Below are 27,995 nucleotides of genomic sequence, written 5' to 3' on the forward strand. Positions count from 1 at the left end.
GATAATTTAACTCCAGGTTTAAATAAATCAGTCACCCCAAATTAGAACGGGCATTGTAATTAGGCGGAAAATTACAAATTCAGAGCCGGGTGACGGATATGCAGATGAGTTGAGCAGAAATGTTAATGAGGATGTTGTTTTTATTCCCAGGGTGGTCATTATAGGGTATTGCTGAGGGCACTGACCTCCTCGTTCTCTCTCTTCATCTGGAGACTTACAACCATCCCTCTTGCATCCCCATTCTCTCAGCTTATTGCCCTCTCTTCCCTGAGCAGTGCCTTTATAAAAGTATAGCCTTTGTCATGGGGCTTCAGATGCAATTACTTTTGGTATCACTTCTCGAAGGGGGCAGTGAGTCCCCCCCTGAAGACATCCTATCAGATACCATCAAGGCAGTCTAAAGTTAAGTGGCATAGACCTGTGGGGAAGAGAGGCAAGGGTGCATGGAGTAGGAGACAAAATGCAGACCTAATATGCGACACATTCTTCAGAATTAGAATATGAGGACAACGAGTGGCCTCTCTGTCAACCAGTGACTATGCCCCAAGGCCAGGGTGTAGCATATGACATGTCCTGGAGGAGTTCATTCCTGGCTAAATGTATGGAGAACCAGTCCCATGTTGGTTCTATTTCAAATGTGTCCCTAATAATGTGTATGTTATTGCACCTGTACCTCACTGACTCCTAACAGCAGGGGTCTTAAAGAAAAATACCAATCCTTTTGCAGCTTGAGAACAAAGCGCAGGACAAATCCACACAAGAAAACTGAGAGGTTGAACTTATTCAGACAGGGAGAATCGCAATCCTTGAGTCTTGCATGGGTATGTACTCCTCCCATCCCCCAACATCACTACGCCCCTCTCACCCCTTGCCCCCAAGCCAAATCCATAACGCCCTGAATGAACACACACGCACATACGCACGCACGCACACACACACACACACACACACACACACACACACAACATCAGAGAGAGGCAGACGGGAAGTGTGTGTGCAGCTGAGGCAGGTTGGGAGAGAGAGAGGGCGAGCAAAGGCTAATTCTGGAGCTGTCTGTGATCCGTGCTGAGTTAAGGTGTGATCCCATTGCCCCGGGATACACAATTGCACTTTAGCACCTAGGCCGAATCAGCCGCACCTCTCTGACTGATGAAGTGAGTGAGTGCATCTCGTAAACTCCTCACCACACACCTGGGCTCATTCTGTGTTCCGCGGCATGGCTGCACCCCAGGGAGAAGAACGAAGGACAAAAACTTCAAACAAGACTCCTTCCCCCCACCATTCAGTGTTCACCTCCCTGAAGCTCACTGTTAGTATAGAAGCTGCATTAAGACTCTATGTTTCTAATACAGAAGCTGCATTGAGAATCTATGTTTCTAATACAGAAGCTGCATTGAGAATCTATGTTTCTAATACAGAAGCTGCATTGAGAATCTATGTTTCTAATACAGAAGCTGCATTGAGAATCTATGTTTCTAATACAGAGCTGCATTGAGAATCTATGTTTCTAATACAGAAGCTGCATTGAGAATCTATGTTTCTATTACAGAAGCTGCATTGAGAATCTATGTTTCTAATACAGAAGCTGCATTGAGAATCTATGTTTCTAATACAGAAGCTGCATTGAGAATCTGTTTCTAATACAGAAGCTGCATTGAGAATCTGTTTCTAATACAGAAGCTGCATTGAGAATCTGTTTCTAATACAGAAGCTGCATTGAGAATCTATGTTTCTAATACAGAAGCTGCATTGAGAATCTATGTTTCTAATACAGAAGCTGCATTGAGAATCTATGTTTCTAATACAGAAGCTGCATTGAGAATCTATGTTTCTAATACAGAAGCTGCATTGAGAATCTATGTTTCTAATACAGAAGCTGCATTGAGAATCTATGTTTCTAATACAGAAGCTGCATTGAGAATCTGTTTCTAATACAGAAGCTGCATTGAGAATCTGTTTCTAATACAGAAGCTGCATTGAGAATCTGTTTCTAATACAGAAGCTGCATTGAGAATCTGTTTCTAATACAGAAGCTGCATTGAGAATCTATGTTTCTAATACAGAAGCTGCATTGAGAATCTATGTTTCTAATACAGAAGCTGCATTGAGAATCTATGTTTCTAATACAGAAGCTGCATTGAGAATCTATGTTTCTAATACAGAAGCTGCATTGAGAATCTATGTTTCTAATACAGAAGCTGTCTGGAGAAATGGATAATACACCGTCAACAGACCAATTCAACATCTATTCCACGTTGGTTCAACCGAATTGAATCGATTCACCCTTGGAATGTAACCCTTGCTCACTCAACAATCTCATAAGATGCTCTGTACCTTTAAAGAGGAGAGGAAACTAGAGCAAAATGTCTTTCCCAACTTGCCTTCAAGCAATGGAAGTCTGAATCAATGAGAGTACTAAAGTGTGTATAGAGAACATTTGCCCCCCCCACCCAGCCTGATCCTCGCCTCTGCACTCGTGTAATAGCAATTGACAATCAGATGCCATCTTTATGGGTGCATGGTAGAATTGTCACTATCTGTAAGGGGATGATAAGGCAAGGCCTGTCAAAAGCGCTTATGACATGCTAACCCACCCCCACACAGTGCTGATTGTTTCATTGAATCAATCAGGGAACGCTGTTTTGCCAGATACATGTCCCGTCGGATGCGCCGCTCTCTCCATCTCGTTAACGAGACTTAACAAAGGTTTTTTTTGTGTGCAGACATGGCACTCTAACACCGCGGGGCGTTATGTGACGTGAATACTCCACACATTTGCCGCACATTAGGGAGATGGTACTAAGGAACCAGCTACTGGAAACCGCCTGAATCTGTGGGAAAGCGCTTTCCTTTTTTTTTTTTTACAAGTTCTGCATGGCACCATTTACTTCCTGACCTGTGGAACGTGGCATTCCTACCTACAGTTTAAAAGTTGACTCCCAACAGAGGTGTGGTCCTTCAGATAGACTTTACCCCACTTGGCCCTGAACTCTGTACCCATGCCCTTCCCACAATGAAACCTCCTGTGGCAGTGAAGACGAGCGAGTGATAGCTGACGTCTGGTCCGGACCACACACTGAGAGATGGACTCCTGGTGAGAGCTGAAATCACCAGTGAACCCTGCTGATCCACCGCGCCAATTGACCCCTGAACTATCACCGACCAGGGGGTGGGAGAAATTAAGGCTGCCTCCGTTGCCAGGAGGGAAATATCTAAATGTGAGCTCATTGTGGCAGTCCACCCCTGTAGAGAGGTGCACCTCAGTCTTCAGATGACCAGGAGAGGGTCTTACTAATTGGGCTGTCTGGGATACCCGCTGTGGCTTCATGTCTGGGGTTGTTTGGACTTTGGTTTGATCATTGGCTGCAAAGCTGGAAGACCTTATGCCACTGCCATTTCTACAGTACAGCATTAGTCAGCACACACAACTTCAGAAAGATTCATTTCAAGTGAATACACTCATAAAACTGAAGTCTTTAAGTTCAGTCTCCTCAATCTTGGCGACAGGTCAAAGATAAAAGTTGACATGCTGTGCTAAGCCTCTCTTCAGCAGCAGTGATGCTATCTAAATGGGACTGAAATAAACAACAGGACAGTGGTTCTATTATGGTGTAGTAGTGCAATGTTCTTCCTAATCTAGTCACAAGGCCTGCTCAAATGACTGCGGGATGGGTTTGCTTTCACAAGTTTACACTTTCCAGAACACACAGCACTTTGTTGTTCGATGATGAACCACCAAATAATTTTTTTAAAAACGAATGTGTCGAATGACCAACAAAATGTGAAAAACGAATTGATTAAAAAGAACCAAATGTTTCTTTTATTGGCACAGGACAACCTTCAGTAGCCTTTAATAACACAAACCATAGCATTAATTTTTTTATTTTACCTTTATTTAACCAGGCAAGTCAGTTAAGAACACATTCTTATTTTCAATGATGGCCTGGGAACAGTGGGTTAACTGCCTGTTCAGGGGCAGAACGACAGTTTTGTACCTTGTCAGGTCGGGGGTTTGAACTCCAACCTTCCGGTTACAAGTCCGATGCTCTAACCACTAGGCTACCCAGCCAGTATACATATTATAAGGAAGGCTTATAGGGAAGATGATCATATAAAACCTGGAGAAGGTTAAACAGGGTTGACAAAACACAGGCTGGGTGAAAGTGAAACAACTCAAACCAGTTGGCAGTTTAATACACCGGATTAAGTTACCAACAATTAAGAAAGACAAAGACTCTTTTGTTGTGCAAACGCTGTGATTATATCCAATATATACAAACACTATATATATATATACACACACACACACAGACACACACAGACAGACAAGTATGTGGACATCCTTTAAAATGAGTGGATTTGGCTATTTCGACCACACCCGTTGCTGACAGGTGTATAAAATCGAGCACAGTCATGCAATCTCCATAGACAAACATTTGACATTAGAATGGCCTTCCTGAAGAGCTCAAGAGACTTTCAACGTGGCACCGTCAAAGGATGCCACCTTTCCAACATAACCTGCTTGTGCTGCCCCGGTGAACTGTAAGTGCTGTTATTGTGAAGTGGAAGCGTCTCAGAGCAACAACGGCTCAACCACAAAGTGGCAGGCTACACAAGCTCACAAAACGAGACCGCCGAGTGAAGAAGCACATACAAATCACCTGTCCTCGGATACAACACTCAGTCCAAACGGACTCTGGAAGCAACGTCAGCACGAGAACTGTTTTTCGGGAGGTTCATGAAATGAGTTTCCATGCACAATGCCAAGTGTCGGCTGGAGTGGTGTAAAGCTGGCCGCCATTGGACTCTGGAGCAGTGGAAAAGCGTTCTCTGAAGTGATGAATCACACTTCACCATCTGGGAGACCGATGGACGAATCTGGGTTTGGCGGATGCGAGGAGAATGCTACCTGCCCCAATGCATAGTGCCAACTGTAAAGTTTGGTGGAGGAGGAATAATGGTCTGGGGCTGTTTTTCATGGTTCGGGCCCCTAAGTTCCAGTGAAGAGGAATCTTAATGCTACAGCATACAATTACATTCTAGCTTTGTGGCAACAGTTTGGGTAAGGCCCTTTTGTGTTTCAGCACCCCGTGCACAAAGCGATGTCCATAAAGAACTGGTTTGTCAAGATCGATGTGGAAGAACTTGACTGGCCTGCACAGAACCCTGACCTCAACTCCATTGAACACCTCTGGGATGAATTGGAACAACTGTGAGCCAAGCCTAATCGCCCAACATCAGTGCCCGACCTCACCTCGCTTGTGGCTGAATGGAAGCAAGTCCCCGCAGCAAAAGTTCAACATCTAGTGGAAAGCCTTCCCAGAAGAGTGGAGGCTATTATAGCAGCAAAGGGGGAACCAACTCCATATCAATGCCTATGATTTAAATCCAGTCTGCTTGTGTGAGTGGTTTGACTGTGTATTGTCGCTCGGATGTTGTCACAAAAGGATTTCCCGCCCCCTGGTAAGAGGGTGAAATGACAATGCGTGGCTGTCACCCAGGGCTCTGACGTTGGACAGAGGAGCACTGGAGCCTCTATGGCAGCTGGTAGTCTGCCCTCTGCCCCCTCAGCGTCAACACACGGACTGATTCGAGTGACTGAGCTAGAGGCTGCTGCCCACACTGCTGGTGGAACAGCAGAGGCAGCAGCTTGAGAAACAAGACTAAATTCATGAGGGCGGAAAGTTGATAGTGGACTGGACAACTGTGGAGGATGATGATTACATAGCTGAACACACAGTTGGGCGGACTGGACATATTTTGTTTTGTTTGAAGAAAATGTTAATACAATGAAAACGCATTAGCAGGGATTTCTTTAAAATGGACATAGCAAACGAATAAGTCATTTGTAATTTTTAATAATACTTTATCACATTCAAGGCTCAGGTTAGGAGAAAAAGAGACATCAGTAAGAATGTTCCCAGGCCGTTTCAGACCATCCCTGCACATTGACCTTGACGACCAACAACCAACTCACACAAAAACAAATCATCCGTCTCTTTGTGATCATTTCTCCATTGCATGTGTTAAGACCTCAGTGGTGGCCGCTGGTGTACACTCTGTTCCTCAGGACCACCACTGGGGATAGGTGGTGCCGGACACCGGTGTAGTGCTGGACGTGGTCAAACCACCGTGTCACATTCATGTGCTTCTCCTTCTCCTGGATGGCCAGGTCCACCTGGGAGAGAGAGGGGGGAGACATTCCTTGTTTCCACTGATGCTCCATACTACTACAAATCTGCCATCGTTTCTCTTTAAAAAGGTCCTTCATATGAACTAGTGTTTGTTACAAATTAAACAATGTTAGCAGAGATGCAGATCTGCACACTGTCCACAAAGAGGACCAATACACTTTTTGGAAAGTGTTCGTGTCGCCATCCCTCCTAACAGTATTTCTCTACTGTGACACTACAAAGCTGCAAGGAAAGAAAATGGCTAGCAATGTTTTGAACCACCAGTTATTGGCTAGCTAGCTAATACCCAAACTAATTCAACTCTGCTTGTTACTAACTCACATCTCTTTCCCCCCAAAAAACAAGTCATTTTTTAGCTGAACACAATAATAACGCCTTACTAAAGTGAACATATTAGACCATCCCATTTCAGGTTCATTGTGAGGCTGCCCAAACCTGGTCTAAGCTAGCTATACCGTCCGTGAAACAGAGTCTAGAATCATACCAGTTGGATTCAGTAGCTACGAGCCCTCCCATGACTGTACATCTAACAAATACAATGAGGACCTAGGCTGCTGAGTGACCTCTGTCCTGCGTTTAACCGTCATGATAAAAACTAAACTGACTCCCTTGTGTCTGGTGGCAAGGATCCATCTCCGCCACATCCAGTGACATTTCTCAACATGTGATCCTGTCTCTCTCCGTCAGCCTCCGGGGCCGACAAACTTCTTCCTTGGCCTGAACTAAAGACATCACTTTGCACCTCTTTTTATTTTTTTGGAGGCTTGTGTCAAGTTCTCTCTCCCGTGCCCTTTAACCGTTATGACTCTTAATTGTGAGCTCCGTTTGACAAAACGCCTTTTAACTTCAACTCTGAAGTCGGCTCTGTTTGGTTATTGGACGCTAGACTTACGATGATGTAATGGATTCCGTAGTACATGAGTGTGTCGGCGAGGGTGAACTGATTTCCTGCCAAGTAAACCTTGTCTTCTAGATAGCTGTTGAGGTCCTGCATGAGAAAATTAATAAAATAAACATTTCATCATTAAGTTCATCAGAATTGCTTGATTTTTTAAAACAGAATTTCACAGATCCACAATAGAGACAAACACCTATAAACATCTTGAACACTGCAGGTCACATAATCACTACAATGTAACTCATGACATTAACTTAGTATTTCTTTATCATAATCACCTAATTAGACATTAGATTCAATAAAAGTTAACCAACAAAGTTCATCAACCACATAACATGTATTTGAACAGGAAAAGCCGGAGTGAGAAACTCCCGACACGTCTCAATAACAATAACAATAACAACAACAACAATAACAACAACAATAACAACAACAATAACAATAACAACAACAATAACAATTACTCTCCCAGCGTGATAATGACATATCCACAGTAAAAGACTAAATATTCAAATACACTTCTTCACTAGTCAAAGAGAGTTGAAATACAAGACGAAAGATGTGGCTGGTGGAGCCAACTCAGGCCTGAGATTTATTGAACCTATATATCTGGGACGTAAGGGTGGAGAGCTCGGTATCTGTACGTGAACAATGCACAACCCGAAAGGGGAAAATCAGCCTGCCGTGGCACGCCATCCCCACAACTCTGGCCACTCTGGCTAGTGCAGATGCCTTACAAGTGGCTCACTCCTTTCCTGACTTACACGGGCGCCTGCAAATCTAATGAACCTTCCCCAAACCCAGGCTGTGGATGGGCTGAGCAAGGAGGCTGTGTGTGGTTATGCAGGTCCCAAGGGATGGGACCATCTTTAGCACTTACACTGCACATACACCGTCTTGAGGGCTAATGGAGTTATTGTGCAGTGTGTGCTGCCAAGCAAGGCATGAAGACAGACTCCTCCGTCACAATCAGATCCCTGCCTTCCCTACAGCTGGAGGCGCAGGCGGACAAGAGACTACCCCCCACCCCCATCTCCACCACCACCCCCACATGGACATCAGAACCTGGGCTCTGCTCCTCCACCCTAACCACATTCTGCCCGAGAGTTTTGATATCGCTGCAGTCACTGGGGCCACTAGACCTCCCTGGGGCCACTAGACCTCCCTGGGGCCACTAGACCTCCCCTCCCCGGGGCCACTAGACCTCCCCGGGGCCACTAGACCTCCCTGGGGCCACTAGACCTCCCTGCTGCTGAAAGGCTGTGGGTTATAGCACCATGACCATATCTACCATAGTGATGAAAGGGAGTCCCGATGGTAGAAACAAACAGCATCATGTTTTCACCTAAAGTAGCATTCCTTTGTTTAGTTTTTTTGCAAGCGATCCACACTGTCAGTCTGGCCAACTTTACATAACGTTTTATAGGACGATAGGTATCCCCATACCGGCACCACAGAATCTATCACCATACCGGCACCATAGTATCACCATACCGACCGTAGTATCACCATAGTATCACCATACCGGCACCATAGTATCACCATACCGGCACCATAGTATCCCCATACCGGCACCATAGTATCACCATACCAGCACCATAGTATCACCATACCGGCACCATAGTATCACCATAGTATCCCCTACCGGCACCATAGTATCACCATACCGGCACCATAGTATCACCATACCGGCACCATAGTATCTATCACCATACCGGCACCATAGTGTCACCATACCAGCACCATAGTATCACCATACCGGCACCATAGTATCACCATACCAGCACCATACCGGCACCATAGTATCCCCATACCGGCACCATAGTATCCCCATACCGGCACCATAGTATCACCATACCGGCACCATAGTGTCGCCATACCAGCACCATAGTATCACCATACCGGCACCATAGTATCCCCATACCGGCACCATAGTATCACCATACCGGCACCATAGTGTCGCCATACCAGCACCATAGTATCACCATACCGGCACCATAGTATCACCATACCGGCACCATAGTATCCCCATACAGGCACCATAGTATCCCCATACCGCACCATAGTATCCCCATAGTAGTATCACCATACCGGCACCATAGTATCACCATACCGGCACCATAGTATCAACATACCGGCACCATAGTATCCCCATACAGGCACCATAGTATCCCCTTACCGGCACCATAGTATCCCCATACCGGCACCATAGTATCACCATACCAGCACCATAGTGTCACCATACCAGCACCATAGTGTCACCGGCACCATAGTATCCCCATACCGGCACCATAGTATCCCCATACCGGCACCATAGTATCACCATACCAGCACCATAGTGTCACCATACCAGCACCGTAGTATCTATCACCATAGTATCACCATACCGGCACCATAGTATCACCATACCGTACCGTAGTATCACCATACCAGCACCATAATGTCACCATACCAGCACCGTAGTATCACCATACCAGCACCATAGTATCTCCATACCGGCACCATAGTATCCCCATACCGGCACCATAGTATCACCATACCAGCACCATAGTATCACCATACCGGCACCATAGTATCACCATACCGGCACCATAGTGTCGCCATACCGGCACCATAGTATCACCATACCGGCACCATAGTATCACCATACCATACCGTAGTATCACCATACCAGCACCATAGTGTCACCATACCAGCACCGTAGTATCACCATACCGGCACCATAGTGTCACCATACAAGCACCATAGTATCACCATACCAGCACCATAGTATCACCATACCGGCACCATAGTATCACCATACCGGCACCATAGTGTCGCCATACCAGCACCATAGTATCACCATACCGGCACCATAGTATCCCCATACCGGCACCATAGTATCACCATACCGGCACCATAGTATCACCATACCGGCACCATAGTATCAACATACCGGCACCATAGTATCCCCATACAGGCACCATAGTATCCCCTTACCGGCACCATAGTATCCCCATACCGGCACCATAGTATCACCATACCAGCACCATAGTGTCACCATACCAGCACCATAGTGTCACCGGCACCATAGTATCCCCATACCGGCACCATAGTATCACCATACCGGCACCATAGTATCATCATACCGGCACCATAGTATCACCATAACGCAGTAGTATCACCATACCAGCGCCATAGTGTCACCATACCAGCACCATAGTATCACCATACCAGCACCATAGTGTCACCATACCAGCACCATAGTATCACCATACCGGCACCATAGTGTCACCATACCAGCACCATAGTATCACCATAGTATCACCATACCAGCACCATAGTATCACCATAACGTACCGTAGTATCACCATACCAGCACCATAGTGTCACCATACCAGCACCATAGTATCACCATACCAGCACCATAGTGTCACCATACCAGCACCATAGTATCACCATACCAGCACCATAGTATCACCATACCGCACCATAGTATACCGCACCATAGTATCACCATACCGGCACCATAGTATCACCATACCAGCACCATACCGGCCCCATAGTATCCCCATACCGGCACCATAGTATCACCATACCGGCACCATAGTATCTATCACCATACCGCACCATAGTATCACCATACCGCACCATAGTGTCGCCATACCAGCACCATAGTATCACCATACCGCACCATAGTATCACCATACCGCACCATAGTATCCCCATACAGGCACCATAGTATCCCCATACCGCACCATAGTATCCCCATACCGCACCATAGTATCACCATACCGCACCATAGTATCACCATACCGGCACCATAGTATCAACATACCGGCACCATAGTATCCCCATACCGGCACCATAGTATCCCCATACCGGCACCATAGTATCACCATACCAGCACCATAGTGTCACCATACCAGCACCGTAGTATCTATCACCATAGTATCACCATACCGGCACCATAGTATCCCCATACCGGCACCATAGTATCACCATACCAGCACCATAGTATCTCCATACCGGCACCATAGTATCCCCATACCGGCACCATAGTATCACCATACCAGCACCATAGTATCACCATACCGGCACCATAGTATCACCATACCGGCACCATAGTGTCGCCATACCGCACCATAGTATCACCATACCATACCGTAGTATCACCATACCAGCACCATAGTGTCACCATACCAGCACCATAGTGTCACCGCACCATAGTATCCCCATACCGCACCATAGTATCACCATACCAGCACCATAGTGTCACCATACCAGCACCGTAGTATCTATCACCATAGTATCACCATACCGGCACCATAGTATCCCCATACCGGCACCATAGTATCACCATACCGGCACCATAGTATCACCATACCGTACCGTAGTATCACCATACCAGCACCATACCAGCACCGTAGTATCACCATACCAGCAACATAGTATCTCCATACCGGCACCATAGTATCCCCATACCGGCACCATAGTATCACCATACCAGCACCATAGTATCACCATACCGGCACCATAGTGTCACCATACCAGCACCATAGTATCACCATACCAGCACCATAGTATCACCATACCGGCACCATAGTATCACCATACCGGCACCATAGTGTCGCCATACCGGTACCATAGTATCACCATACCGGCACCATAGCATCACCATACCGGCACCATAGTATCACCATACCGGCACCATAGTATCTATCACCATACCGGCACCATAGTGTCACCATACCAGCACCATAGTATCACCATACCGGCACCATAGTATCACCATACCAGCACCATACCGGCACCATAGTATCCCCATACCGGCACCATAGTATCACCATACCGGCACCATAGTATCTATCACCATACCGGCACCATAGTATCACCATACCGGCACCATAGTGTCGCCATACCAGCACCATAGTATCACCATACCGGCACCATAGTATCACCATACCGGCACCATAGTATCCCCATACAGGCACCATAGTATCCCCATACCGGCACCATAGTATCCCCATACCGGCACCATAGTATCACCATACCGGCACCATAGTATCACCATACCGGCACCATAGTATCAACATACCGGCACCATAGTATCCCCAAACAGGCACCATAGTATCCCCATACCGGCACCATAGTATCACCATACCAGCACCATAGTGTCACCATACCAGCACCGTAGTATCTATCACCATAGTATCACCATACCGGCACCATAGTATCCCCATACCGGCACCATAGTATCACCATACCAGCACCATAGTATCTCCATACCGGCACCATAGTATCCCCATACCGGCACCATAGTATCACCATACCAGCACCATAGTATCACCATACCGGCACCATAGTATCACCATACCGGCACCATAGTGTCGCCATACCGGCACCATAGTATCACCATACCATACCGTAGTATCACCATACCAGCACCATAGTGTCACCATACCAGCACCATAGTGTCACCGGCACCATAGTATCCCCATACCGGCACCATAGTATCACCATACCAGCACCATAGTGTCACCATACCAGCACCGTAGTATCTATCACCATAGTATCACCATACCGGCACCATAGTATCCCCATACCGGCACCATAGTATCACCATACCGGCACCATAGTATCACCATACCGTACCGTAGTATCACCATACCAGCACCATAATGTCACCATACCAGCACCGTAGTATCACCATACCAGCAACATAGTATCTCCATACCGGCACCATAGTATCCCCATACCGGCACCATAGTATCACCATACCAGCACCATAGTATCACCATACCGGCACCATAGTATCACCATACCGGCACCATAGTGTCATACCGCACCATAGTATCACCATACCGGCACCATAGTATCACCATACCATACCGTAGTATCACCATACCAGCACCATAGTGTCACCATACCAGCACCGTAGTATCACCATACCGGCACCATAGTATCCCCATACCGGCACCATAGTATCCCCATACCGGCACCATAGTATCACCATACCAGCACCATAGTATCATCATACCGGCACCATAGTATCACCATAACGTAGTATCACCATACCAGCGCCATAGTGTCACCATACCAGCACCATAGTATCACCATACCAGCACCATAGTGTCACCATACCAGCACCATAGTATCACCATACCGGCACCATAGTGTCACCATACCAGCACCATAGTATCACCATACCAGCACCATAGTATCACCATACCAGCACCATAGTATCACCATAACGTACCGTAGTATCACCATACCAGCACCATAGTGTCACCATACCGGCACCATAGTATCACCATACCAGCACCATAGTGTCACCATACCAGCACCATAGTATCACCATACCGGCACCATAGTGTCACCATACCGCACCATAGTATCACCATACCAGCACCATAGTATCACCATACCAGCACCATAGTATCACCATACCGGTACCATAGTATCACCATACCGGCACCATAGCATCACCATACCGGCACCATAGTATCACCATACCGGCACCATAGTATCTATCACCATACCGGCACCATAGTGTCACCATACCAGCACCATAGTATCACCATACCGGCACCATAGTATCACCATACCAGCACCATACCGGCACCATAGTATCCCCATACCGGCACCATAGTATCACCATACCGGCACCATAGTGTCGCCATACCAGCACCATAGTATCACCATACCGGCACCATAGTATCCCCATACCGGCACCATAGTATCACCATACCGGCACCATAGTGTCGCCATACCAGCACCATAGTATCACCATACCGGCACCATAGTATCACCATACCGGCACCATAGTATCCCCATACAGGCACCATAGTATCCCCATACCGGCACCATAGTATCCCCATACCGGCACCATAGTATCACCATACCGGCACCATAGTATCACCATACCGGCACCATAGTATCAACATACCGGCACCATAGTATCCCCATACAGGCACCATAGTATCCCCATACCGGCACCATAGTATCCCCATACCGGCACCATAGTATCCCCATACCGGCACCATAGTATCACCATACCAGCACCATAGTATCTCCATACCGGCACCATAGTATCCCCATACCGGCACCATAGTATCACCATACCAGCACCATAGTATCACCATACCGGCACCATAGTATCACCATACCGGCACCATAGTGTCGCCATACCGGCACCATAGTATCACCATACCATACCGTAGTATCACCATACCGGCACCATAGTATCAACATACCGGCACCATAGTATCCCCATACAGGCACCATAGTATCACCATACCGGCACCATAGTATCCCCATACCGGCACCATAGTATCACCATACCAGCACCATAGTATCATCATACCGGCACCATAGTATCACCATAACGTATCACCATACCAGCGCCATAGTGTCACCATACCAGCACCATAGTATCACCATACCAGCACCATAGTGTCACCATACCAGCACCATAGTATCACCATACCGGCACCATAGTGTCACCATACCAGCACCATAGTATCACCATACCAGCACCATAGTATCCCCTTACCGGCACCATAGTATCCCCATACCGGCACCATAGTATCACCATACCAGCACCATAGTGTCACCATACCAGCACCATAGTGTCACCGGCACCATAGTATCCCCATACCGGCACCATAGTATCACCATACCAGCACCATAGTGTCACCATACCAGCACCGTAGTATCTATCACCATAGTATCACCATACCGGCACCATAGTATCCCCATACCGGCACCATAGTATCACCATACCGGCACCATAGTATCACCATACCGTACCGTAGTATCACCATACCAGCACCATAATGTCACCATACCAGCACCGTAGTATCACCATACCAGCACCATAGTATCTCCATACCGGCACCATAGTATCCCCATACCGGCACCATAGTATCACCATACCAGCACCATAGTATCACCATACCGGCACCATAGTATCACCATACCGGCACCATAGTGTCGCCATACCGGCACCATAGTATCACCATACCGGCACCATAGTATCACCATACCATACCGTAGTATCACCATACCAGCACCATAGTGTCACCATACCAGCACCGTAGTATCACCATACCGGCACCATAGTGTCACCATACAAGCACCATAGTATCACCATACCAGCACCATAGTATCACCATACCGGCACCATAGTATCACCATACCGGCACCATAGTGTCGCCATACCAGCACCATAGTATCACCATACCGGCACCATAGTATCCCCATACCGGCACCATAGTATCACCATACCGGCACCATAGTATCACCATACCGGCACCATAGTATCAACATACCGGCACCATAGTATCCCCATACAGGCACCATAGTATCCCCTTACCGGCACCATAGTATCCCCATACCGGCACCATAGTATCACCATACCAGCACCATAGTGTCACCATACCAGCACCATAGTGTCACCGGCACCATAGTATCCCCATACCGGCACCATAGTATCACCATACCGGCACCATAGTATCATCATACCGGCACCATAGTATCACCATAACGTACCGTAGTATCACCATACCAGCGCCATAGTGTCACCATACCAGCACCATAGTATCACCATACCAGCACCATAGTGTCACCATACCAGCACCATAGTATCACCATACCGGCACCATAGTGTCACCATACCAGCACCATAGTATCACCATAGTATCACCATACCAGCACCATAGTATCACCATAACGTACCGTAGTATCACCATACCAGCACCATAGTGTCACCATACCAGCACCATAGTATCACCATACCGGCACCATAGTGTCACCATACCAGCACCATAGTATCACCATACCAGCACCATAGTATCACCATACCGGCACCATAGTGTCGCCATACCGGCACCATAGTATCACCATACCGGCACCATAGTATCACCATACCAGCACCATACCGGCACCATAGTATCCCCATACCGGCACCATAGTATCACCATACCGGCACCATAGTATCCCCATACCGGCACCATAGTATCACCATACCAGCACCATAGTATCACCATACCGGCACCATAGTGTCACCATACCAGCACCATAGTATCACCATAGTATCACCATACCGGCACCATAGTATCACCATACCGGCACCATAGTATCACCATACCGGCACCATAGTGTCGCCATACCGGTACCATAGTATCACCATACCGGCACCATAGCATCACCATACCGGCACCATAGTATCACCATACCGGCACCATAGTATCTATCACCATACCGGCACCATAGTGTCACCATACCAGCACCATAGTATCACCATACCGCACCATAGTATCACCATACCAGCACCATACCGCACCATAGTATCCCCATACCGGCACCATAGTATCACCATACCGGCACCATAGTATCTATCACCATACCGGCACCATAGTATCACCATACCGGCACCATAGTGTCGCCATACCAGCACCATAGTATCACCATACCGGCACCATATTATCACCATACCGCACCATAGTATCCCCATACAGGCACCATAGTATCCCCATACCGCACCATAGTATCCCCATACCGGCACCATAGTATCACCATACCGCACCATAGTATCACCATACCGCACCATAGTATCAACATACCGCACCATAGTATCCCCAAACAGGCACCATAGTATCCCCATACCGGCACCATAGTATCACCATACCAGCACCATAGTGTCACCATACCAGCACCGTAGTATCTATCACCATAGTATCACCATACCGGCACCATAGTATCCCATACCGCACCATAGTATCACCATACCAGCACCATAGTATCTCCATACCGCACCATAGTATCCCCATACCGGCACCATAGTATCACCATACCAGCACCATAGTATCACCATACCGGCACCATAGTATCACCATACCGCACCATAGTGTCGCCATACCGGCACCATAGTATCACCATACCATACCGTAGTATCACCATACCAGCACCATAGTGTCACCATACCAGCACCATAGTGTCACCGCACCATAGTATCCCCATACCGCACCATAGTATCACCATACCAGCACCATAGTGTCACCATACCAGCACCGTAGTATCTATCACCATAGTATCACCATACCGCACCATAGTATCCCCATACCGCACCATAGTATCACCATACCGCACCATAGTATCACCATACCAGCACCATAATGTCACCATACCAGCACCGTAGTATCACCATACCAGCAACATAGTATCTCCATACCGGCACCATAGTATCCCCATACCGGCACCATAGTATCACCATAGTATCACCATACCGGCACCATAGTATCACCATACCGGCACCATAGTGTCGCCATACCGGCACCATAGTATCACCATACCGGCACCATAGTATCACCATACCATACCGTAGTATCACCATACCAGCACCATAGTGTCACCATACCAGCACCGTAGTATCACCATACCGGCACCATAGTATCCCCATACCGGCACCATAGTATCACCATACCGGCACCATAGTATCCCCATACCGGCACCATAGTATCACCATACCAGCACCATAGTATCATCATACCGGCACCATAGTATCACCATAACGTACCGTAGTATCACCATACCAGCGCCATAGTGTCACCATACCAGCACCATAGTATCACCATACCAGCACCATAGTGTCACCATACCAGCACCATAGTATCACCATACCGGCACCATAGTGTCACCATACCAGCACCATAGTATCACCATACCAGCACCATAGTATCACCATACCAGCACCATAGTATCACCATAACGCACCAGCACCATACCAGCACCATAGTGTCACCATACCGCACCATAGTATCACCATACCAGCACCATAGTGTCACCATACCAGCACCATAGTATCACCATACCGGCACCATAGTGTCACCATACCGGCACCATAGTATCACCATACCAGCACCATAGTATCACCATACCAGCACCATAGTATCACCATACCGGTACCATAGTATCACCATACCGGCACCATAGCATCACCATACCGGCACCATAGTATCACCATACCGGCACCATAGTATCTATCACCATACCAGCACCATAGTGTCACCATACCAGCACCATAGTATCACCATACCGCACCATAGTATCACCATACCAGCACCATAGTACCATAGTATCCCCATACCGCACCATAGTATCACCATACCGGCACCATAGTGTCGCCATACCAGCACCATAGTATCACCATACCGCACCATAGTATCCCCATACCGCACCATAGTATCACCATACCGGCACCATAGTGTCGCCATACCAGCACCATAGTATCACCATACCGCACCATAGTATCACCATACCGCACCATAGTATCCCCATACAGGCACCATAGTATCCCCATACCGCACCATAGTATCCCCATACCGGCACCATAGTATCACCATACCGCACCATAGTATCACCATACCGCACCATAGTATCAACATACCGCACCATAGTATCCCCATACAGGCACCATAGTATCCCCATACCGGCACCATAGTATCCCCATACCGGCACCATAGTATCCCCATACCGCACCATAGTATCACCATACCAGCACCATAGTATCTCCATACCGCACCATAGTATCCCCATACCGGCACCATAGTATCACCATACCAGCACCATAGTATCACCATACCGCACCATAGTATCACCATACCGGCACCATAGTGTCGCCATACCGCACCATAGTATCACCATACCATACCGTAGTGTCACCATACCGGCACCATAGTATCACCATACCGGCACCATAGTATCAACATACCGGCACCATAGTATCCCCATACAGGCACCATAGTATCACCATACCGGCACCATAGTATCCCCATACCGGCACCATAGTATCACCATACCAGCACCATAGTATCATCATACCGGCACCATAGTATCACCATAACGTACCGTAGTATCACCATACCAGCGCCATAGTGTCACCATACCAGCACCATAGTATCACCATACCAGCACCATAGTGTCACCATACCAGCACCATAGTATCACCATACCGGCACCATAGTGTCACCATACCAGCACCATAGTATCACCATACCAGCACCATAGTATCACCATACCGGCACCATAGTATCACCATACCGGCACCATAGTGTCGCCATACCGGTACCATAGTATCACCATACCGGCACCATAGCATCACCATACCGTACCGTAGTATCACCATACCAGCACCATAGTGTCACCATACCAGCACCGTAGTATCACCATACCAGCACCATAGTATCTCCATACCGGCACCATAGTATCCCCATACCGGCACCATAGTATCACCATACCAGCACCATAGTATCACCATACCGGCACCATAGTATCACCATACCGGCACCATAGTGTCGCCATACCGGCACCATAGTATCTCCATACCGGCACCATAGTATCCCCATACCGGCACCATAGTATCACCATAGTATCCCCATACCGGCACCATAGTATCACCATACCAGCACCATAGTATCCCCATACCGGCACCATAGTATCACCATACCAGCACCATAGTGTCACCATACCAGCACCATAGTATCACCATACCAGCGCCATAGTGTCACCATACCAGCACCATAGTATCACCATACCGGCACCATAGTGTCACCATACAAGCACCATAGTATCACCATACCAGCACCATAGTATCACCATACCGCACCATAGTATCACCATACCGCACCATAGTGTCGCCATACCGTATCACCATACCGCACCATAGTATCACCATACCGCACCATAGTGTCGCCATACCGTACCATAGTATCACCATACCGGCATCATAGCATCACCATACCGGCACCATAGTATCACCATACCGCACCATAGTATCTATCACCATACCGGCACCATAGTGTCACCATACCAGCACCATAGTATCACCATACCGCACCATAGTATCACCATACCAGCACCATACCGGCACCATAGTATCCCCATACCGCACCATAGTATCACCATACCGCACCATAGTGTCGCCATACCGCACCATAGTATCACCATACCGGCACCATAGTATCACCATACCGGCACCATAGTATCCCATACAGGCACCATAGTATCCCCATACCGGCACCATAGTATCCCCATACCGGCACCATAGTATCACCATACCGGCACCATAGTATCACCATACCGGCACCATAGTGTCGCCATACCAGCACCATAGTATCACCATACCGGCACCATAGTATCACCATACCGGCACCATAGTATCCCCATACCGGCACCATAGTATCCCCTTACCGGCACCATAGTATCCCCATACCGGCACCATAGTATCACCATACCAGCACCATAGTGTCACCATACCAGCACCATAGTGTCACCGGCACCATAGTATCCCCATACCGGCACCATAGTATCCCCATACCGGCACCATAGTATCACCATACCAGCACCATAGTATCATCATACCGGCACCATAGTATCACCATAACGTACCGTAGTATCACCATACCAGCGCCATAGTGTCACCATACCAGCACCATAGTATCACCATACCAGCACCATAGTGTCACCATACCAGCACCATAGTATCACCATACCGGCACCACAGTGTCACCATACCAGCACCATAGTATCACCATACCAGCACCATAGTATCACCATACCGGCACCATAGTGTCACCATACCAGCACCATAGTATCACCATACCAGCACCATAGTGTCACCATACCAGCACCATAGTATCACCATACCGGCACCACAGTGTCACCATAACGTACCGTAGTATCACCATACCAGCACCATAGTGTCACCATACCAGCACCATAGTATCACCATACCGGCACCATAGTGTCACCATACCAGCACCATAGTATCACCATACCAGCACCATAGTATCACCATACCGGCACCATAGTATCACCATACCGGCACCATAGTGTCGCCATACCGGTACCATAGTATCACCATACCGGCGCCATAGCATCACCATACCGGCACCATAGTTTCACCATACCGGCACCATATTATCTATCACCATACCGGCACCATAGTGTCACCATACCAGCACCATAGTATCACCATACCGCACCATAGTATCACCATACCAGCACCATACCGCACCATAGTATCCCCATACCGCACCATAGTATCACCATACACCATAGTATCACCATACCGGCACCATAGTATCACCATACCGCACCATAGTGTCGCCATACCAGCACCATAGTATCACCATACCGCACCATAGTATCACCATACCGCACCATAGTATCCCCATACAGGCACCATAGTATCCCCATACCGCACCATAGTATCCCCATACCGGCACCATAGTATCACCATACCGGCACCATAGTATCACCATACCGGCACCATAGTATCACCATACCATACCGTAGTATCACCATACCAGCACCATAGTGTCACCATACCAGCACCGTAGTATCACCATACCGGCACCATAGTATCCCCATACCGGCACCATAGTATCACCATACCGGCACCATAGTATCCCCATACCGGCACCATAGTATCACCATACCAGCACCATAGTATCATCATACCGGCACCATAGTATCACCATAACGTACCGTAGTATCACCATACCAGCGCCATAGTGTCACCATACCAGCACCATAGTATCACCATACCAGCACCATAGTGTCACCATACCAGCACCATAGTATCACCATACCGGCACCATAGTGTCACCATACCAGCACCATAGTATCACCATACCAGCACCATAGTATCACCATACCAGCACCATAGTATCACCATAACGTACCGTAGTATCACCATACCAGCACCATAGTGTCACCATACCGGCACCATAGTATCACCATACCAGCACCATAGTGTCACCATACCAGCACCATAGTATCACCATACCGGCACCATAGTGTCACCATACCGGCACCATAGTATCACCATACCAGCACCATAGTATCACCATACCAGCACCATAGTATCACCATACCGTACCATAGTATCACCATACCGGCACCATAGCATCACCATACCGCACCATAGTATCACCATACCGGCACCATAGTATCTATCACCATACCGCACCATAGTGTCACCATACCAGCACCATAGTATCACCATACCGCACCATAGTATCACCATACCAGCACCATACCGCACCATAGTATCCCCATACCGGCACCATAGTATCACCATACCGGCACCATAGTGTCGCCATACCAGCACCATAGTATCACCATACCGCACCATAGTATCCCCATACCGGCACCATAGTGTCGCCATACCAGCACCATAGTATCACCATACCGCACCATAGTATCACCATACCGGCACCATAGTATCCCCATACAGGCACCATAGTATCCCCATACCGGCACCATAGTATCCCCATACCGCACCATAGTATCACCATACCGGCACCATAGTATCACCATACCGGCACCATAGTATCAACATACCGCACCATAGTATCCCCATACAGGCACCATAGTATCCCCATACCGGCACCATAGTATCCCCATACCGCACCATAGTATCCCCATACCGGCACCATAGTATCACCATACCAGCACCATAGTATCTCCATACCGGCACCATAGTATCCCCATACCGGCACCATAGTATCACCATACCAGCACCATAGTATCACCATACCGGCACCATAGTATCACCATACCGGCACCATAGTGTCGCCATACCGGCACCATAGTATCACCATACCATACCGTAGTGTCACCATACCAGCACCATAGTGTCACCATACCAGCACCGTAGTATCACCATACCGGCACCATAGTATCCCCATACCGGCACCATAGTATCACCATACCGGCACCATAGCATCACCATACCGGCACCATAGTATCACCATACCGGCACCATAGTATCTATCACCATACCGGCACCATAGTGTCACCATACCAGCACCATAGTATCACCATACCGGCACCATAGTATCACCATACCAGCACCATACAGGCACCATAGTATCCCCATACCGGCACCATAGTATCACCATACCGGCACCATAGTGTCGCCATACCAGCACCATAGTATCACCATACCGGCACCACAGTATCCCCATACCGGCACCATAGTATCACCATACCGGCACCATAGTGTCGCCATACCAGCACCATAGTATCACCATACCAGCACCATAGTATCACCATACCCCGCACCATAGTGTCACCATACCAGCACCATAGTATCACCATACCGGCACCATAGTGTCACCATACCAGCACCATAGTATCACCATACCAGCACCATAGAATCACCATACCGGCACCATAGTATCACCATACCGGCACCATAGTGTCGCCATACCGGCACCATAGTATCCCCATACCGGCACCATAGTATCACCATACCGGCACCATAGTGTCGCCATACCAGCACCATAGTATCACCATACCGGCACCATAGTATCACCATACCGGCACCATAGTGTCACCATACCAGCACCATAGTATCACCATACCGGCACCATAGTGTCACCATACCGTAGTATCACCATACCGGCACCATAGTATCACCATACCATACCGTAGTATCACCATACCAGCACCATAGTGTCACCATACCAGCACCGTAGTATCACCATACCGGCACCATAGTATCCCCATACCGGCACCATAGTATCACCATACCGGCACCATAGTATCACCATCACCATACCGCACCATAGTATCCCCATACCGGCACCATAGTATCACCATACCGGCACCATAGTGTCGCCATACCAGCACCATAGTATCACCATACCGGCACCATAGTATCCCCATACCGCACCATAGTATCACCATACCGCACCATAGTGTCGCCATACCGCACCATAGTATCACCATACCGGCACCATAGTATCACCATACCGGCACCATAGTATCCCCATACAGGCACCATAGTATCCCCATACCGGCACCATAGTATCCCCATACCGCACCATAGTATCACCATACCGCACCATAGTATCAACATACCGGCACCATAGTATCCCCATACAGGCACCATAGTATCCCCATACCGCACCATAGTATCCCCATACCGCACCATAGTATCCCCATACCGCACCATAGTATCACCATACCAGCACCATAGTATCTCCATACCGCACCATAGTATCCCCATACCGCACCATAGTATCACCATACCAGCACCATAGTATCACCATACCGCACCATAGTATCACCATACCGGCACCATAGTGTCGCCATACCGGCACCATAGTATCACCATACCATACCGTAGTGTCACCATACCAGCACCATAGTGTCACCATACCAGCACCGTAGTATCACCATACCGTAGTATCCCCATACCGCACCATAGTATCACCATACCGGCACCATAGTATCCCCATACCGGCACCATAGTATCACCATACCGCACCATAGTATCATCATACCGCACCATAGTATCACCATAACGCATCCGTGGTATCACCATACCAGCACCATAGTGTCACCATACCAGCACCATAGTATCACCATACCAGCACCATAGTGTCACCATACCAGCACCATAGTATCACCATACCGGCACCATAGTGTCACCATACCAGCACCATAGTATCACCATACCAGCACCATAGTATCACCATACCAGCACCATAGTATCACCATACCGGCACCATAGTATCACCATACCGGCACCATAGTGTCGCCATACCGGTACCATAGTATCACCATACCGGCACCATAGCATCACCATACCGTACCGTAGTATCACCATACCAGCACCATAGTGTCACCATACCAGCACCGTAGTATCACCATACCAGCACCATAGTATCTCCATACCGGCACCATAGTATCCCCATACCGGCACCATAGTATCACCATACCAGCACCATAGTATCACCCTACCGGCACCATAGTATCACCATACCGGCACCATAGTGTCGCCATACCGGCACCATAGTATCTCCATACCGGCACCATAGTATCCCCATACCGGCACCATAGTATCACCATAGTATCCCCATACCGGCACCATAGTATCACCATACCAGCACCATAGTATCCCCATACCAGCACCATAGTATCACCATACCAGCACCATAGTGTCACCATACCAGTATCATAGTATCACCATACCAGCACCATAGTGTCACCATACCGTACCGTAGTATCACCATACCAGCACCATAGTGTCACCATACCAGCACTGTAGTATCACCATACCAGCACCATAGTATCACCATACCAGCACCATAGTGTCACCATACCGGCACCATAGTATCACCATACCAGCACCATAGTGTCACCATACCAGCACCATAGTATCACCATACCGGCACCATAGTGTCACCATACCAGCACCATAGTATCACCATACCAGCACCATAGTGTCACCACACCAGCACCATAGTATCACCATACCAGCACCATAGTGTCACCATACCGGCACCATAGTATCACCATACCAGCACCATAGTGTCACCATACCAGCACCATAGTATCACCATACCGGCACCATAGTGTCACCATACCAGCACCATAGTATCACCATACCAGCACCATAGTGTCACCATACCAGCACCATAGTATCACCATACCAGCACCATAGTGTCACCATACCGTACCGTAGTATCACCATACCAGCACCATAGTGTCACCATACCAGCACTGTAGTATCACCATACCAGCACCATAGTGTCACCATACCAGCACCATAGTGTCACCATACCAGCACCATAGTATCACCATACCAGCACCATAGTGTCACCATACCAGCACCATAGTATCACCATACCAGCACCGTAGTATCAGAGTAACATTCTGCATAATCAGATAAACTAAAACGTGTGACACACACCTCCTGTGTTTAAAAGTGGCGAAAGGCGCCTGTCCGGCCAATCGATGGCTTCGTATCTCTTTCACGCTGTCGACAGCCACCGCGGCCCCCATTAAAGACTTTTATTGTTGTCCACTGCTTTGCCTGTCTCGGCCATGTCACTGAAGGGCCATACATCAGCCTTGATTCATGTCGCCTCGCATTAATGAGCCACACACACTGTCAGTCTGGCCCCTGCTGGCAGAACATTGGACAGTTTTGCTCAGGGGCTTCTCCAAGGCCCTGTTAGACCCTCTCCATACACAGCTCACCAAGCTTCTCTATCCCACAAGGGTAGAAGGGACTTCTCATGAAAAACAGTGGGTAGCGGTACACATTTTCATTTGACAAAGAGACTACAATAAAACTGACTAACTTGCAAGAGGAAGATATTTAAAATGTTTTGACTTTCTAATACTGAAGAATCTTCACTATTGTTTTTGGGCCTCTACCTTCAGTATGGTCTTGATATCGTCTTTGTGGCATCCATCCACTTTGGTGAGCCTGTACTCCAGCCACTGCTGCACTAAAGCCTTGTGTTCTGCTGACCCACCCAGTAACTCGGGCAGTTTGGCCTCTTGGACCAGGTGAGTGGCGATGGTCACCAAGCCGACCAGAGCTGGGCCATTATTACTGTGGAGCACGGGGACCTGCGTGGGAGAGAAAGACAATGTGTGTGCATTACACATTACACATTTTTTTTTACACCTTTATTTAACTAGGCAAGTCATTTAAGAACAAATTCATATTTACAATGACGGCCTACCAAAAGGCCTAATGCGGGGACGGGGCGATTAAAATTTAAATATAGGACAAAACACACATCACGACAAGCGAGACACCACGACACTACATAAAGAGAGACCTAATACAATAACATAACATTGTAGCAAAACAACAAAACATGGTAGCAGCACAAAACATGGTACAAACATTATTGGGCACACTAAGACACGTGTAAACATCCTGTTAGAGACACTTGTCAACATCCTGTTAGACACTTGTCAACATCCTGTTAGAGACACTATTTAAGCACTAGTTGCATACTAGCTCAAGTCATTTGCATAGCTGGCTAGCGTTCTAAACAACAACACACGCACTGTCACTACCCCATGTGGTACAGTATGTCTGTTTGTTTCTAGCATTGCAATGAAGGCTGTTGAGGCAGAACTAGTACTGAACACTCAGTGAAATTAGCTATAGTACGTTTAGTAGTAGCAGCAAGATATGTTGGCAACCCAAAAAGCAATCCACATGGCATGTAACGTTAGCTATCTGGCCAGACAGCAGCTTAACGTTAACTGGCTAATGACAACACATTTGATCTGAAACAATGATTATTACATATTTATTACACATCATTGTTCCTAAGTGACCTGCATTCGCTAAAAGTAGAAGGTAAAATAGTTGCTAAAGCTACGGACATTATCTTGTTAGCTATCTAGCTTTTCTAAGGACAGTAGAGTAGCATGTGCTCGCTACTCTTTTTAACCTACTGTTCATGTGGTAAGGTCTATAATACCTGGCACATATAGATAACTGTGAACGAAACCATTAGATGGCAAATTCACCTTCTTGTCCCCCTGAGTACTGTATTTGTTAGGATTTTTCAATCCTAAAGATTTTTCCAGCTATGACAGCTCTCTCAACGCCATCATTGCGAAGGGGATGGCAACACGATTGGTCGAGATTAGTCATTGCCGCCCACTAGACTCAAATGGACAACAAATTCAGCCAATGGTGACATGAAAAGTGTTTTTTATTTCATTTCATTACATTGTCTTTTAGGCCCTGCTAGCTTTTTAGGTTACATTGCATCAGATCAGATCAGATCAAGAACTTTAATGACCCGATGAAACAATTATACAATAAAATAGTATAGGTCTAATTTCTCCCTGAATATTTTTTTTACAGAATATTTTAAAACATGCTTACATTTTTTATTGTAGGCTACACATACATTATCAAATTGAGAATGTTTAATTGTTTAATTCAAATATCTAAAATGATATATTTCTTGATAAATAAAAAATAATATTTCAGGAGAATAAAATAGCAAAAAAAAAGAGAACCCACTGAGGAACATTAAAGAGAAGCTTTGATTGTTGGAAGGATAGCTTGTGTTTACAAATCATAC

The 27,995-nt window shown here is 47.5% G+C and overlaps 1 pseudogene; it reads right to left on the reverse strand.

Moving 5' to 3' along the window:
- Window positions 1-3,797: 3,797 nt before the first annotated feature.
- On the reverse strand, window positions 3,798-27,516 carry LOC115104543 (eukaryotic translation elongation factor 1 epsilon-1-like; annotated as a pseudogene).
- Window positions 27,517-27,995: the final 479 nt, after the last annotated feature.

Source organism: Oncorhynchus nerka, linkage group LG22, assembly GCF_034236695.1.
Source record: "Oncorhynchus nerka isolate Pitt River linkage group LG22, Oner_Uvic_2.0, whole genome shotgun sequence".
NCBI lineage: Eukaryota > Metazoa > Chordata > Actinopteri > Salmoniformes > Salmonidae > Oncorhynchus > Oncorhynchus nerka.